General features: G+C 49.8%; 1 protein-coding gene across 5 annotated transcripts in view; it reads left to right on the top strand.

Annotated features, from left to right (window-relative positions):
* Positions 1–14,706, top strand: part of USF1 (upstream transcription factor 1) — a 1,351,219-nt gene that overhangs the window by 464,573 nt on the left and 871,940 nt on the right. The window lies entirely within an intron of this gene.

Here is a 14,706-nt window from a genome sequence, read left to right as displayed (position 1 = left end):
GAATCAAACGCTTTAACCGCGTCCAACGACACGATAGCCAGCTCGCCCGAGTCTCACTCGGCTTGATCAATGATATAGTGCAGCCTCCTATGGTTGTCTGTGATGTTTATACCGGGGACGTAGCCTGTTTGGTCTGGGTGTATCAACTTGCCAATTACCCTCTTCAGTCTATTGGCCAGCACTGCCGTGAGTATTTTGCTGTCCTGATTAAGCATAGACAGGGGCCTATAAGACCCACACTCTACATCTGGCTTGCCTGGTTTCAGGAGTGAGATGATCACTGCCTCACGCAGAGACACCGGCAGTTCCCTCTGCTCATATGCCTCATTAAGCATGGCAAGCAGCGGCTGAAGTAGCTCCTGCTTATACGTTTTTTAAAAACTCACTGGGCAACCCATCCGACCCCGGCACCTTACATGTGGGTAGGTGTTGGATCACCACCTCCAGTTCGTCCGCAGTGATTGGGGCATCCAGATCTGCGCGTTCTAGGTCATCCAAAGAGGGCAGCCCTATGTCCTCTATTGTTTCCTGTATTTCTTGACTAATTTCTTCTCCTGTGTCCTCGTATAGTCTGTAGTACTTGAGGACCTCCTCGTCGTTCCCCCTCCTGGTGTTATAGATTTGGCCTTCCGTGTCCCTAACCTCTCTGATCACCAGGTGGGGGGTCTCATTTTTGCATAACCAGGCCAGTAATCTATCCGGTTTATCCCCCCCTGCATGTAACCTCTCTGTGTATTTCTTATAATTTAATCTGCATAATCTGTCCCAGAGTTCACTACAAGCCATCTGTAAGTCCTTTATCTTGGCGCTGTCCTCTCGGGTGGTCCCCTCCCTTTGTATCAGGTCCTCTAGCTCTCTTTCTGTTTCCTGCAGTTCCCATTCAATACCCCCTTGGAGCCCCTTGGATTTTGATATAGCTACCCCCCGCACCACCACCTTAAATGCCTCCCATACCGTTCCCACAGAGCGTACACTGCCCGTGTTAATTTCAAATTATTCCTCAATGGCCTCCCTCATATCCTCTCGAAATCCTGCATCCTGTAGAGCCTCAGTTCTGAGCCTCCATGTCGGGATTCGCGCTCTGGGGGGGTTGATGCCGCTGCTCTACGACCAAAGACGAGTGGTCGGATAGCACCCGGGCCTTGTATTTTGCGCCCACCATTTCTCCCACTATCTCGGCAGCAGCAAACACATAATCCAGCCTCGTGTGCAGATCATGTGGCGCATCGTAATGCGAGTATTGCCTATCCATTGGGTGCAATCGTCTCCACACGTCCTCTAGGCCGAGGTCTGTCAACAGTGTCCTCAGCGCTTTGGCTGCTGGCGCCGGCTTTTCTGATTTGTCTTCTGACCTGTCTATCCTGGGGTTCAGGGTGCAATTGAAGTCCCCTCCTCACACCATTGCGCCTCCCACCAGGGGGCTAATTTTACTATATAGGGTCCTAAAATATGTCGCTATATCATGGTTAGGGGCGTACAAATTTATGATGCTTACTTCTCTGTTCTCCAGGAGTCCCGCCACCACCACCATTCTACCTTCTGGGTCTCAACAAACTGAGCAGTTGAAATAGCACATGGGGTGCCACCCATGTAATCACCCCTCTTGCATATGGCGAGTATGTGGCCCCTATAACAGTACCCCTCCATTTTCTCCTGACCACCTCCAACTTCTCCTTGGTGAGGTGGGTCTCCTGTAGCAGAGCTATGTCTATCCGCATCCTCCTCAGATGCATCATTGCCTTGTTATGTTTTAGAGAACTATCGAGGCCCTGCACATTCCAGGTCACGACTCTAAGATTACCCGATGCCATTGACTTGATGATCTGCCCCTCTCCACTCCCTCTGATGTATACCTCGATGGCCCGTTTTATGACTCTTAACCTTCCCAACCTCAACAACTCCCCCCCCTCCCTCTTCCCAACCCCACACAACCCCCCTAACCTCTTACCCAACCCCAACAAATGCCCAGCTCCATCCCTGGATCTCAGGCCCCCCTGCGTCTGGCCCTGTCTGGTGAATCGAGGGCTAGGACCCCGCAGGGTGTCACCGAAATAACAGTGACCTAGCTAAGCTTAATGCTATGGGGTTTGAGGGATGTCTCCCAGGAGCTCCCTCTCGTCTAAATATAAGTATTTGCTGCTAGCGGATCTGACAAGCTTGTGTTTCCTGCAACACATTCCCCACAGGCTTTATTTAATACTATATTCCAGTCCCAATGTCTTGGCTATGTCGCCAGAGATGCCCCAACTGCGTGCTACTTATCTTCTGCCGCTTCCGTCTGGATACCCAGTTCTTGAGGGCGACCCTGCATGTACAGCCAGTCCATGGCGTCTTCCGGCGTCTCAAAAAACGGGGTTTTGTTCTTGTGGAACACTTTCAGTTTGGCCGGGTAAAGCAGCATGTATCTGTAGCCTGCCTCTCTCAACCTCCTCTTCACCGACCCAAAGTTCATCCTGCTGCGTTGCACCTGCAAAGTGTAGTCCGGATATGCTGTGATTTTCGCCGGCCCCCTTTTGATCGTACCTCCCTTCCGGAAGAATTCAAGTATCTTCTCCCGATCCCGGTAGTTCAAAATCTTTGCGATCAGCGGCCGCAGGGGGGGGGGGATCCCAGGGGTGGTCTCCTTGTCAAGGCCCTGTGTGCTCTCTCCACCGCGAACCCCTGGGTCAATGCTCCGCCAGTTATTTCCTGCAGAAGCATAGATTCCACGTATTCCGTTGGGTTCGGCCCTTCCATTCCTTCTGGCAATCCTACAATACGAATGTTATTGCGTCTAGTGTACCCTTCTGCCTCCTCTGCCCTGTTCTCCAGATTGCCCACACGCTGCACCAAGGCATGTAGTTTCATGCCGTGGGTGGCACATGCTGCCGTGTTTGGGGCCATCTCCTTCTCGTTTCCAGTGCGTTCTGCGAGCGTCCTCGCGTCCTGTCTCAACAAATTAACTTCTTCCTGGACCGCTCCGATCTTGAGGTCCAGTCCCACTTTTAGATCCTTCATTGCCAGGCCCAGCTTGGTCTCCCAGGCAACTTTCGGGTCTGCATTCGCTGCTAGCACCTCCTGGATAGTGCCCGGTGCCTCTGCTACCAATGTGGTAGTGTTGTCTCTGCTTTTGCCCCCTTCTGCCCCTGGAGGTGTCTTAGCATAGGCATCCAGCATGGGCTGCTTGTTCCTGGGTCTGACAACTTTGGTTGACATTGTACAGCGCTGTATGGGCACGAACCAGCAGAGCCACCCCACTCGCGACAGTCGGTGTCAGGGGCCGCTTCAGCCTTATTTGGGTGTGTTTTTATCACTCACTGCGCTTCTAGAATGGACTGTCCTCCCACACACCAGCGCCCATGCAGTATTACTCAGCCAGTCCCTGCCGTATTTCTTTCGGCTGCCAGTGGTTAGATGCCACCCCCTGGCCCTACACTCCCCCACTCCGGCTCTCCGTTGGCCCTGGGCCTACCAGCCTGCAGTCCTGTATGAGGTGCTTCTTTCCGGCTCCCCGGCACTTGTGGATATGTCCAGCAGCGGGTCAGCCCCCCTTTGTCATCCGGCCACGCTGTTACAGGTCCCTCTTTGCTAGCATGTGCTATTTCTGCTGCTTTCTCTGCGTGTATGCAGCAGTTGGTGTTCCATGTAGGGGCTCGTGCCCACCTGCCCCCTCTTAGGCCTCATGCGCCAATTCCAGTCACACTGTGCGCCCATTGTTCGGGTGCAAACATGGAAGTTGCGTCTGCGGGCAATAGTGGCACGTTTCCGCACAGTAGCCTCTGATGTTAGAATGCCTGTTGTCCGCAAGCAACATGTGCCATTTTACAGAGGGGTCGCCGTTGGTTTCCCTGCTTTCTCTTGTAAAGCAGTTGTTGTGCTCGCTGGTTAGCAGGGAGTCATCAGTATCACCCCACCGGTGCCCAACACATGGCACCGGGTATGAAGATGTCACCCCGTGGATTGTGCCAGTCAGTTGCTGTAGCTGCAGTGCAACAATTTCTTATTACTTTATACTATAGGATGTTCACCTCGAATCAGTGCCTTTGTGTAGAGGCAGCATCCTCCTCGTAGACGGTGCTTTACCGGCACAGTTCGGTTTGTGTACTTAAATGCAACAGCATTAAGCAATGAAGGTCTGTGTACGTGTGCGTAAACGAACCACAGTAAATCAGTCTGCCCCCAGGGGTCGACGGCTATCTGCTCGTTTTGTGCCCGTATTTTGGTTCCTTGTTCTCTTTCCCCTGGATCACAGCGAGGAAGTCAAAAGAGGTGCACTGTGTGTGGGTTTCAAACTCGCAGCATTGTCCGATCCCATGTCCCGCGTCTGCCCTCATTCAAATAAGTCCTCACTTCGGGGCGCGAGTTGCAGGTAGCACAGTGTCCTCCGATTGAGGGCACTATTCTCCGTCACCGGGGATCCGCTCCGGCGACCCCGGGGCAGACGCTCTGCCACCACCCGCGCTGGGACCAAGCCGAGGAGGTGTTCGCGTCTTGCTTCCAGCCAAGGCGGCACGGGCGGGCAGGCCCAGGCGATTTGCCTCTCACCTCCTGGGCAGCACAATGTAGGATAGGAGGCGGATCCAGACGGTGCACCAACTCGACCCCGGCCCCCCTCCCGATGTCCGCCTGGGCCGGGTCTTCGCTCGGGCCCGCGCCCCGTGGCACGCCCGGCCCCCGGGGCTCGACGCACACGAGCCCCCGCTCCAACTGGCACCGCGCTCCACAGGAGCGCCTCCCAGCGACCGCCCTGTCGGCGGTGTGCCCCTGCGTCGCCCCGTGCTCACAGCACCTTCTGGGGCGACCCGACTCAGTCCTTTGTTGTGTCCGGGAGCCGGGGTGCCCCGGAAAGCTCCTGCCGCTCCTCCTCCCCCCCGGCCCAGGAGTCCGCCACCCGCACCAGCAGGCTCCTCGCTGCTGGGTCTTCAGTCCACCCACCGTCCGGGCGCTTCCTCGCCCGCAGGAGCGGGGCAGGCTCGCTTGAATAGTACAAGCCTACGCTCCTGCCCACGGCGCTTCGGGCACGGCTCTTCGGTCAGTTTGACCCTTTGTTTGTGCGCCGCCATCTTTTCTGTTCCTTGGACTTAATAGCCCAGCTGCTCTTCGGTGGCCTTGGTTCGCCCTGTGAAGTTCCGATCAGCTTCACAAGTCGCTCTGTTCCCGCACCGGACCTTCCCCCGTCTGGGGATTCGTTGCCAGCATGTCTTTTTGCCTGGATATCGGTTTAATTTGCAGGATCTTATGACGGATTGACGGGAGCTCCTCAAGAGCACGTCTCCTCACGGCGCCATCCAGCCACGCCCCCCCTTTCTTCCGAAAGTTGTGTCAGAATTTCATTTAAGCCAGAAGGTGGTTGTTCTGGGGTACTATCCTCCTCCGCATCCTGGTAAGAAAGAGGAGAGGCTCCATAGGTTGGATCCTTGGAGAGCTTTAAGTTTCTACATCTCACACATGTCCCGGGTCATAGTGGATGATCAGCTCTTCATAGGATACGCTGGAAGGCGTTTGGGACAAGCTGTTACTAAACAGACTTTGTCTAGATGGATTATCTTGACTGTTTCTGAATGTTACCGCTACCGTAAGGACCCTCCGGTAGGCTTACGGGCCCATTCTACTAGAGGTGCGGCTGCCTCTATTGCTCTTACCAGGTAAGAAAGTAGCTTGTTCTTCTCTGATCCTAAACGGTATTTTCTGCCTGGGTACCCACAACCACTCACCTAAGAGGCTGGACGCCATTGTTTAAATCCATTGTTTACCCCATCCTCCCTCAGATGAGGCAGAAACACCTGCAACTGTGCTGCCTTATAATACATGTGAAGATCTGGAAATCCCACACCCCATTGTCCCTTGCGCAACACCAGAGTTTTATAGGCCATGCATGGTTTCTTCCCTTGCCACAAAAATTGAAGCATACGCCCCTTGGCCTCAGTAAGTAGGATTCCTGCCACCATGATCAGAAGCATATAACACAAATACAACAACTTGGGGAGGAAGTTCATCTTTCTCCAGCATGGGGTCTGGCGTGGATTCACATGCTCATGAATATTCCCCGTCGTCAGGCTGGGAATCCTCGGTAAAGAAAAAACCAGTATCAGTTTCGTTTCTGATCTGTCTTTCGTAGTAATAACCAATCACTGGTCTCTGCGTCATACTGACCACAGCCAATGACTGCCCTCTACCTAAGCACCACCTCTGGCAGCCATCTTCAGATTTGGAAGCACATGAAGTGGCAGTATGACCAAGTGAAGAGCCGCAGAGGGGTAGGCGGGAGGGTTCGCATGTGAATCCATGCCAGACCCATGCTGGAGAACAACAGTTACAGGTAAGTAACTTGTTCCTTAGCTCCTGAAGTCGCCCCATCCACGACATAGTGAGTTTCCCCCAATTCGTCTTCTCACCATACAGAGTCCTCAGCAAGGGTATATATTTAGCCTCACATAACCCACTTGGCTCCCTGGTGATGACCACCCTTAGGTACCGTAAATTGTCCGTTCTCACCTCCATTGCCAGCTGCTCAAGTACCCCAGTATCCCTGGCACCCTCCTTGTCAAATGGAACATAATGGACTTAGCCCTATTAATCGTGAATCCTGAGAAGTCCCTGTATCGCCCAATCACTGGCAACGCCGCAGTAACCGAGGTATGGGGATTTGTCACATGCAACTAAATGTCATATGTGTACAACCCCAACTTAAATTCCGAGTCCCCGCCCGAATGCCCTCTACCAGGGGGTAGTCGGAAGCTTCTCCACCAAGAATTCCATACACAGAGCAAAGACAAGTTGCGGAAGTGGACACCCTTGTAGAGTTCCCCTACATTGCGGGGACACCCTAGAATACCTCCCATTCACTGCCACTCTTGCAGTCGGGCTAAAGTACAAAGCCTGAACCCCATTAAGCATATTTTGCCCAAAGCCATACTTCTAAAGGACTGTGTATAGGAAGGCCCAATCAACTCTGTCGAAGGCCTTCTCTGTGTTAAATGCGAGGAGCATTTGATTACTGCCTACCCCCGAACAGGAGTCCCATAAACTATTTGTAGAACCCCACAGTATAACCGTTCTCCCCAGAGCCTTACCCGCTTGCATTCTTCAAATTTCAAGGAGCACCTTCTCTGGAGTGAAAGGTGCATCAGTCCCCAATACCTCATCACCACTAAGCACTGGAAGTGTTCTGTCCCGTAAATGACTTAATCTCTGCTATGTCCATCTGCCTCTCATAACATAAAGCTCCTGAAATAAATCGCAAACTGTTCAGCTCTGCCTTTAGGTGATACGGCCATCTCTCCATCCACCCCCCATGATTCCTTCAACCCATCACTCAGTCTGTTGCCCCCACAGGCATGCCGCCTGGAGACCATTAGCTTTAAGCGCTTTGAAACACATTGTGTATATGCGCTATATTTTTTTTTTTTTTTTTTTTTTTTTATTAAGCATATAGAGTAAATAAATACAAACTTTTGCTTATTTCGCTCACTTACAAGGCCAAACCATATCTTGAAGTCTTCTTTATATTTCTATCGCAATTCCTCCCATACTTGCCACTTTTTAATTGTTTATTCAAGTCCTCTTTGGTTTGGCCTAAGTATAGACATATATCAAAGGTTATACTTTTTCCTTCGTCATGAGGTCCTTTTCTATTTCACTGTGTAATTCCGGTTTGTTTTCCAATTTGACCATCATCGTTTGGAGAAAAATTCCAAGAGCTCTCGTGGTTTTCTGATTAGGGTTAACGTACAAGGTTTCCCACCATAAATCAGCATCCACCCCGCACGTCGGAGTTAATGCTGGGTGTAGGAATAAATCTCTTGCTAGTCTTAGTTCAGGACAAAACATTATTAAGTGTTTTAGAGATTCCACTTCCTTCTCACAGAGCCGGCACATGTTATCACTTACTGTGCCGTATTTCTTCAAATTTGTTTTTGTTCTTAGGATATTTAATCTAAATCGTAAGATTAGATCCCGATGAATAGGATTCCCACTCTTTTTCAGATAGGTAGATAGAGTTTTTGGTACTGATCTGAGATTGTTTGAAAGAGTGTGAGATTTGGAATTGGCGCGAGCAGTTTCTGTTTTATCCCAGTCAGCACACAGTAACGCAATCTTCACCCTTTTAGGGTTATTGCATAGTGTGTCCTCAGACATATTTAAGTTCTGTAAGAGATCTTTACATTTTTCTTTCCAACTAGCCAGTGGCCAGAATTGCGCTTTTATGTTTTCGTCCTTTAAGATTTCATATTGAGGTGGACAGTCTTTGATCAGTGTCTTTCTGAATGTTAATAGGGCTTTCCATATAATTGTGGCCTGCAAGGAGTACAAGCCCAGTTCATGTCGTATTATAATCATTGGGACACATTGAGGTAGTCTCATTAGTCTTCTCCAAAATGTAGCTTCGACCTTACCCCAAAATTCTGATGGTATTCTGAGTGCTGTGTCTCCGGCATAGGCAACGGACGGAATAACTTTTGTGTTATAAAAGTCAACTGTTGGTTGGATCGAAAACTTTCCGAATTTTTGTTTCAATATAAGCGCTTGTGCCGTTAATTGACTCATTTTACGCATTATATGCTCTATCCACGGTCGGTCATTCCAGTCTGCACTTATTATTGCTCCCAGATATTTTGCGCTCGTTGTTATTGGAATAACTTTATTCCCAACATACCATTTGAAAGACTTTTTCTCTCTGGCTCTTGATGTTTTCATTATTAGGATTTCAGATTTTTCAGGATTTATTTCTTGGTTATTTTCTTTGACGTATGTTTCTAGGGCTTCCAGTTTTTTCTGCAGACCGATTGGGGTCTTATCTATGATGATCAAATCATCTGCGTACAACAGATGGCCTACTGCTGAGGTGCCTATTTTAGGCGAACAGCCTCTCGGTATGACAAGCCTGTCCTTTATCTCCAGAATGTAAAAGTTATAAAGGATCGCTGCCATAGGGCACCCTTGCTTTAGGCCTCTTGTTGTCGGGATCGGTTTGGTTAGGTTACCTTTTTGGTTTAACCTTACTTGGATACATGTGTCAGTATGCATGGCTTTAATAGCAGCCACGAGATCTTCAGGACATCCCCTTTGCTTTAGCTTTTTCCACAGGATTTGTCTATCCACTTTATCAAAGGCGGCAGCCATGTCTATGCACGCCAGGTAAAGTTTCTGTTTTTCGCAGATGATTTTAGCCTTTAATAGGTTGAGTATGAGCAGATTTAGCCCGCAGTCAACTTTTTCAACGAACCCTGTCTGCCGATGGTCGTAGTTTCTTGAGTCTATGATCCATTCCTTTAATCTCTTTAAGAGGATACCTGCGAATATTTTGCCTATTACGTCCAACAAAGATATTGGACGATAGTTCTCAGGCTTGCATCTATCTCCCTTTTTGTGAATGGGAATAATAATCGCTTTAGTCCAGGATTCCGGTATTTGTTTAGTTTTGATGATTCGTTCAAACAGTACGTAGCACATGTCGGCCCACACTTCAGGTGATTGTTTTAATATGGCGTTTGTTAGACCATCGGGCCCAGGTGCCCGCGAACTGCTTGCCTTGTTGATTAGTACAATGATTTCCGATTTCTCGAATGGAATGTTCCACGGAGTCTGGTCCGTGATTATTTGCGTCTCTTCTAGCATCTCTTGGCTATACGCTTTTTGGAAATATTGGATCCATTTTCCTTCGTGAATCGGGTTTATCTGTTCTATTCCTTGTGGTGCACTGGTTTGATTCATTAGGGCCCACATGAATTTAGCGTTTTTATTGGCGGTAGCTGACAGCATCTCTTCAGAGTCTCTTTGAAACAATAAGGCCCTGTGAGATTTGGCCCAATTCCGGTAGGCTTTTTTTAACATTGCCCTTTCTTCACATGCCCCCTCGGTGTTCAGTTTGTTTAGAGCTCTTATCTTTATTGCTAGCTTTGATTTTCTTTCGGCCAGTTCAGAGTTATATTTATGCAGTCGAGGAATTTTTCGCTGTATCTTGTGGCCCGATTTTACTCTGAAGGTGGAAAGACATGTTTCGTATTCAACTCCCGTGTTAGTTGTTAGTTTCCAGCGTTCTATGGTTTTTTTGAGCTTCGATGTCATATATGCGCTATATAAATAAACCATCATATCATATCCCCTTCTCATAGTATTTCTTTAACAGGAATTGAAGTTGTCTCACCACCTTCCCCGCTTCTAGGGATTGCAATACCTCCCTTATCAGCTGGCATCCTCTGCTGCAAGGACCCAATCTCGATCTTCATTCTTCCCTGCTCCAAGTCGCTTTGGCCGCATCCCACACCATGCCAGAGGATGAGCTTTAAGATGGTATTGTCCATGCAAATGTAATCAATGCCCGTATAAGTACAGTGAGGGAGAGAATAACATGTAAACCCTCGTTCACTCGGGTGGAGCCATCTCCACCCATCCCACACCCCATATACGCCCAGACAAGGGCTTAACCCACTTCTCCCCACCCTCCTGAGAACCAACCCCCCAAACCCCAGACGGCCTTCGATCCAGCCCTGGATCGGCCCACATATTAAAATCCCCACCCAATACAACCGGACCTTTGCATTCCTGAACTATTTGAGCCAATGTCACCTAAAAAAAATCTGTCCTTGGTTTGGGCAATATATAGTCGCCAACAACACCCAAGTGCCGTCCCATATACCCAATATCATCCATGCCCTCCCCTTGATCTCCTTCACCATAATATTCTTCAAACTGAGCTGTATGTGCAGCAACATCTCCACACCTCCCCTCTTCTCCTCCCCTAGTGCCCAATATGCTCCCCCAATCACCCCAGAGGGAATATGTCTCTCCTCCTCCTCCACCATCCTTGCTTCTTGAAAAATCATCACGTCCAGTCTCCTAGTTGGGCAGTTTAAACCCTTCACATTCAGGGTCCCAAACCTCACACAATCTGCCGTCCCCCACCCTGCCATCTCATACACATTCTAGGAACTCCAAATCCATCGCCTCTCCACCCACCTAGTTGCCTTTTTGCCCCAGTTCACATACGCCATTCACATCCACCCATAACCACCTCCCCAAAAAGCCCATAACACCCCCACCTGCCCTCCATCCCCAATCCACTTTGTGCCTGAGACGCTCTTCAAAAATCTGGGCCCCTTGGGGAGAACCTACCCCCACCCCTGTCTCCAACCACAGATTCAACAGAACAAGTAGTGGAACCAACCCAATCAAGCTACATAGTACAACATTTAACAGCTTCGGAGACCCTACCCCCATGCCCCCCTTGGGCCCCTGCATCGGGGAAGCCAGGACTCACTCATCACTTAACAGACAAAGGAGTGTTTAACCTCGGAAATGTATGACCCCTGGGGGATCCTTTTCTTTTTACGTTGCATTAGTCCCCTCAAAGCCTCCTGCTTCTTGACCAAACCTTCGGCTTCAACACGGCCCACCTCTCCCTTCTTTTCTGCCTCTGATGGGTGCTGCAGGACCTGTTACGCTTCATCCCACTTGGTTATATGATAGTCAGCCTTTTTGATCTCCAAAACCAAAACCAAAGCAAACAGTTGTTGAGATGGATTTCTGAACTTTAACCTGGTGGGCAGAAGTTCAGAAGGCCAGCCTAGTTTCTTGGAACAGGGTAACGTTCTAGACGAGCCAGACCAATCAAGGTAGCATTGGCGGCGGTCAAGACTAGGTCTCAGGAGGGATGAGGATGACTGAAAGACCTCAATGAGCACACAGACTAAAAGGACACTACAAATCACTCCATACAGGTTTATATATATTAAAAATACAAATATATTTATTCAAGACCTTTGCGTTTAAACACACAGCATTTATCAACAGTAATACCTTTAAACCAATACGAATCTACTAAAGGGTTAAAAAGAACAGAACGGATCCATAACCTGGAAGGAAAGGGAGCAATAGTCTTTAGGCAGTTCTGCAAAGTTCAATACCTAACTGAAAGGCCTACGATGAAAGGAGCCTAGTGCTAAGGTGTACTTTCAGGTGCTTGCGCACGTAATAGTGCAGAAGGGTTGAACACGGGGTCTCTTGTAGGGTCTGTAGCAGCTCGGGAAGGTGGGGGAGGTGATGCATAAGTACCCACTATTCATGGAGGTTCTCCCCAAAAGGGCAGAACAGGTTCCAGGAGTTGGGAATGGTTCCATAGCTCAGGCTATCTGTGAAAAGGAGAGTGGCACTAGGTGGACACTCGTGCGTAAAAATGGGTGGATGCGCTAGGGGCCACCGGTAAGGGTTGCTAGTACTCACCGACCCCCGGCGCACTCTGGACCAAACTTTGGCAGCTGAGTCTACTTTGGTTGCAGGTTCAAATGCGGCAATTGTGCGGCGCTGCGGCTTTCAGCAGCTAAGTTACAGCGTTGATTCCCAAACGGGACACTGGCAATTTCTCCGCTCCTGGTGGATGGATCAGACAGTTTCACTGTAGCAGGCTTGAGGGCACAGGGGGGCACAGCAGCGAAGCACCTGCAAAGTTTGTCACCACAGCTGGGCGACACAGTAACTGCATGTACTCTGGTTCGGGCGCGCTCTTTATTCCGGACCTGGGAATGTCAAGTGTACAGAATTTGATGTGAGAGTGCCATGAACACAGAGCTTGCAATGTACCAAGTTTCAAGGGGCTCCTCGAAACGGCAGCGGTGTCAGAGCAAAGGTCCTGCGCAAGCTTTTCAGCCCACTGGTTGGCCCAGGCACATTTCGAAGAAGGCTTACTTGCAGGGTTTGATGAAGGTGCGAGAATAGTTGGTCCCACTATTCAAATGGGTCGTAGCGTCTTCGCAGACCTTCTAGTTCGATCAGATGCAGAGGGGTCCAGCTGGACCGCAGCAGGCTCAGGGTGCCAAACCTTGCAGCGGTTCACCAGCAGGTCCTTGACTTCGCTTCTTAGTTTCAGGATGCTTGGATCCTATCCTAGGTTCAGTGAGAACGCATGAGACCAACCTGTAGGGCCCAATGGGAGATCTGCTCACAACAGGCACACCAGACGTGGACCAATCACGAACCACAGTGGTCCCAGTCATTCACAGCACACCAGACTCTCTGGCACCCAGGATGTGGATTGCAACTAGACAGTCCAGCCCACATCCTGGGAGGGACACACGCAAGGAATGCAGAAGCCTGCGAAAGCTTGGCGCTTTGTGGGAAAATGCATGCCCAAATAAGGTCTGACCCAGGTCGGCTCGACCTGGGGAAGGTGAAGGGGCAAAATGGCCAAAAGACAGGACAAAAGAACCTTGTGGCATGGCCATTTTGGAGCCAGGCTACCTTTCTGTGCCAACCACATTAAGCACGGTTTGCATGGCAAGAAAGGGTTAAAAATACACGAAAAGATAAGCTGCCACCAGCCCTGTCCAAGGCACATCTGCACTTCTCCTAAAAAATCTTTCGAGGTTCTCTAGGGCCTTTGGAAATGACAGTAAGACCCAGGCACACTGTACTGTAAGGTACATTGTGCACTTGTAACATGTTGCAGAAAAATTGCAACATTGGAAAAGACTAAGGGAAACAGTCTCCCAGTACTGACTGTCTTTAAGGGCATGTCAGTTTCCCCATAATAAAGTGAGCGAAAAGCCCAGGGGAGTGCAGCTGAAGGCTTGCTCCACTGGCAACGTCAGACTATGGGGTTTAACAGCAGCAAAAAGTAGGGGGGGGGGGATTACACAACTGGAGGGAAAACCTCACATAAACGGGAATTATTCCTAACAGGTATGTCCACTGGTCCCTTATTCCCTCCTTCTGGCCAAGGTGAAGCTCGAAAAGTCATGATAAAAGTGCACCGGGTCTCGTTTGAATTGTATAGCGTGCAGGCGCCTGGTCTTCTCCAACACTGCCGCCTTTTCAGTGTAGGCAGAAACTTAAGCAACACTGACCCTGGACCTCTGCCACTAACCATACACCCACAGTGCGCCCGTTCGATCTCCACTTTGTTGCCGCCTTCATCTGGGAACACATTAGCCAAAGCCTTGATTGTTCGATGGATGTCACTTGCCAACTCACCCTTCCATTCCTTCAGTCCAAAAACTCTCAGGTTGTTTCCAAGTTCCCTATTATCTAGGTTGTCGATTTTCAACCGGTAGTCTTTATCTCTGGTCTCCAGGTCCTACAGCCTCCTCTCCAATTTCATTTTGTGGAGCTCCGCATTGAGGTGGTGATTCTCTAAACCTTTAAACTTATTCTCAAGCACCTTGACTCTACTTATCAAGTCTGAGACTGACACCTGTATTTCACCACGCAATGCACAAATCTCCTGCAGTATGTCCTCAATATCTTCCTTCGTGGACGGGGCAGTATCACCATCTGTCACTGGCTTTGTGGGTCAGCCCTTCCCCTCCATTGTCACAATTCTATGGTACTGCTGGAATGCCCCAATGCTATCCGGAAGTTTCCCCGCCAGTGTCCCTCGCCTCTGATTCCAACTGGGTGGTCATGCGGGACCCAAGCGCACACTGCCAAGATATGCCTCATTTGCGGCAAGGTCCACCGGACACCACCAGCACAAGATGGGTCTGTTGTAACCAAACATCTTCAAAGCTGCCAACCCACCCAATGCTGGCACAGCTACCTCCAAGTCCAGCCACATCCTGGCCCGCTGTCCGTCCACCACCCTCTCAAGGACTTTGTAGGCCGCCTCCATCAGGGTCCAGACACCTAGACTCCACTTAATGAAGCACACCCTCCACACCTACTGTTTGCTGCAGCAGGCACCTAGCTACCTCTTTCACAGGGCCAGAACTTCCAAGCAGCAGGCCATTTCAT

The sequence above is a fragment of the Ambystoma mexicanum genome, chromosome 1p (genome assembly GCF_040938575.1).
Source record: "Ambystoma mexicanum isolate Mex_15411 chromosome 1p, UKY_AmexF1_1, whole genome shotgun sequence".
Taxonomy (NCBI): Eukaryota; Metazoa; Chordata; class Amphibia; order Caudata; family Ambystomatidae; genus Ambystoma; species Ambystoma mexicanum.
This window is presented reverse-complemented; position numbering and strand designations above follow the sequence as displayed.